The 3,288-nt window shown below is 39.0% G+C and overlaps 1 pseudogene; it reads right to left on the reverse strand.

The window, feature by feature from the left end:
- Window positions 1-599: 599 nt before the first annotated feature.
- On the reverse strand, window positions 600-3,286 carry LOC101990417 (annotated as a pseudogene).
- Window positions 3,287-3,288: the final 2 nt, after the last annotated feature.

Below are 3,288 nucleotides of genomic sequence, written 5' to 3' on the forward strand. Positions count from 1 at the left end.
AAAAAGTTGAATAAAGAAAGTTAAAGGGCATTTGTTGGATCATGCTCTTAGTCCACTGTAACTAAACAGGAACACAGAAGAGTAAAGTGTAAAACATTTTGACAAAGTCCATGATGAGTTAATCACAAGGTATACAGTAATGGTTTTAATACTGTCTAGATATAACATCATATTGGTTATTAAATTTTATAAAATAATATTGACCATGTGTACAAAAATACTTAGAGTCCACAGACCAAGTACCACATTTCTTGTGATTATTGAATCATTTCCATGCATTTAGTCTCCATTCATTTTTAGGTCTCCTGCGTTCAAAGCAAGGACCAATGAAAAAAGTTCATATCTGGTCATAAAAGTGGAGCTCACTAATATACATATGCGTATACTTTAGGTTTTACTCAAATACCTATTTAATTTAAAACCATCCATGTTTTACCAAGAACCCTTACATATAATCCTCTCAGTGAAATTTTAATTTTTCTGTCAACACATATTATCATTGGATTTTGATGATAATTTTAGTAGATCAGGAGCGGACCAGCAACAGTAGATAAGAGGTTACAGAGCATCTCTTTCTCAGGCATGCTCTGGCACGTTCCTTACCCTGAATTTAAAATCCCTGGCCCTTTTAAAGAGTAGCTTTAGGCTTGCTACAAATCCATTTCCTGTGTGTGTAGCCCCTGCCACTGCTGATTCCGCTGTCACTCAAGTAGGCACATTCTCCTCCTCCTCGGATAGGAACCCTAAAACAACAAACACACACAATTTTGCACACACGGACACTGATTCAATCAAGCAACGAAATCTCATCCATCTTCACTGCTAATTTGTAATAAGAATCAGAGAAAGGAAGAGTCCATGAGGAATCACCTGTACTAGTTAGACTGAACTTTCTTTACATTCTTGTTCAGTTTGAAGACCACATCTTTATCATTTCTCCCAATCGACTCTATAATGTGTGTAGAAGGCATTTTATTGGTGCTTGATGTCATGTTAAAATGAACTGCTGCCCTGTGTGGCCTCAAAAGGGCAATTTTTCAATTCTGTCTTGAGTATTTTACACAAGTATAGAAGTGGGGAAAATCCAAGTGTTAGTAAACTTTTGAAAGGTCTTTAATGATGGATGGGACTGGGTGTGTCTTACTGTTCCAGTGAAATGGCTCCATTTGAAATGGCTCTGTCCACATCTAGGATTCTCTTAGTGCTCTTTGATGATGAGACTTTAGAAGAGGCTCCCAATGTCCCCGGAGTCTCTGCTTCTGTGTACAGGTGCATCTGTGCACACAGCTGTCTGACTAGTCCTACCCAGCAGTTCTAACGTGGTTTTCTGGGGTTTCAAAGCCCTCACTGCCTATCTGCATTTATGCAAACAGCCAACAAGGAAAAAATTACCATCAAGGAAAAAATTTCAATTGGTAATGGAGCAGACGGCATCTACCCCAGACGCCCCAATCCTGTGAAAGATTTCAATGGACATCACACTAAGTAAATACTTTGAAAATGATGTCCATTAAATGGGAACACAGAGAAAAAAAATTAAATTTTCAGGGAGGTGGAACTTCCTGGGGATAAACTATTGCATATAAGTATACACCCTACCTCTGAGGTACTCCTTCAACCTAAGGGTTTTTCTACGTTTCCAGTATAGTTGGCTCCAGATGACTCAGGCTTTCCTCTCTTATAGTTACAGCTCACACAGTCACAACTCATGAACACAGTAGAAGGAAAAGCGGTTTACAAACATACAAGTTGTTATATTCAGTGTTATTTGTCCACATCCAAGGGTGCTCTGGTGACTCTCTGTACAGGCCCATCCAGTAGTCAGAATCACCATTGTATCTCTTCAGGAAATTCTGTCATAAAACACAAAAAGCAAAGCAAAATGTGTCTCTCTGTTTCAAATGACCCTTGAGCCTTTGCCCTACAGACTCCTTTTGGGAAGGTAACAGGGTGTAACAGAGGGTACATTTTCCATCTATCATCCAAAGTATATGGATGATTACCTGTCCCACTGTGGCTGGGAAAGTCCCTTGTTAAGCCTGTCGTAGCAGTTATTAACAGTGATCACCTTTAGTATACAATACTTGCCAGTTTCGGTGAAGGTTTTATGACCACCAAATATCTCAGTTGTTTGTATTTTACACATTACAGGTTCATAATGAACACCACATGATCAACAATCTCTAGAATGTCTCAGGGTTTTAGTCAGAAGCAATAACATCAGCAAATGGCATACATCAATTTGTTTCTATGTTCCCCAGTGTCTAGGGTAGAATCCGTCCTCATGTTTCAGACTTATGTTCAATATTTCAATGAATTATATACTCAGCATAACAAACAACAAACCAATTTCTGTTTCTTTCTTACCAGCTCATCCAGACTGTCAAATAGAGCTAGATGGGCCGCTAGTGCCATGCAGGAGGTCTGGCTGGATGTCCAGTTATTTGTGTGTTCAGAAAAATGAAAACATTGACTTCCAAATCCAATCCAGTCTGTTGGGCAGGTGGGAGAGCAAGGTCCAGGGCACTCAGTGACCAGTTTTCCTTTTCCTACTGAAATGTAGACAATTCAGAAAATATAATAAACATTTCAAAGTCTTCTGTCTTGGTTAGCTATACAAATCTCAGTTGTGTGCTATGTGCTGGCCAGTTTCTTTCCTAAATGATCACCGAGAGCCTCCTCCAAACAGGAAGTTCCCCAATTCAGAAACTTCTAGTGCACTCTGGGGAAATGATAATTTTTTCTTCTTTTATTTTGTGTTTTGATACAGAATCTCACTATGACCTCTCTTTCTTGCTTGGATACTCCTCTGTAGACTAGACTTGTCTAGAATATATAGTTAACCTTCCTGGCTGTGCCTCCTGAGTGCTGGGACTAAAGACACCAAACCCTAAAAGGAAATAATTTCTATGCCAACAGTCAATTAAGGATGTTCCTGATTCCTGGAATCCTACAGTTTTCTTTCCCTTAACCCTCCTTCACATGCTCCTTTTTTTTCTTGACAATACAAAAAGAACTTCTCACTTGCCTGGATTTACTATAGAAAAAAGCCAGCCTTCAAAATACGGTTAAAATAGGTCTTTGATACTAAAACATTGTTCAAGTCCTTCATATAACTCTACCACACACACACCACACACACACACACACACACACACACACACACACACACACACGTACACACACACACACACTCACTTGCCTGGATTTACTATAGAAAAAAGCCAGCCTTCAAAATACGGTTAAAATAGGTCTTTGATACTAAAACATTGTTCAAGTCCTTCATAT

Source organism: Microtus ochrogaster, unplaced genomic scaffold (assembly GCF_000317375.1).
Source record: "Microtus ochrogaster isolate Prairie Vole_2 unplaced genomic scaffold, MicOch1.0 UNK820, whole genome shotgun sequence".
NCBI lineage: Eukaryota > Metazoa > Chordata > Mammalia > Rodentia > Cricetidae > Microtus > Microtus ochrogaster.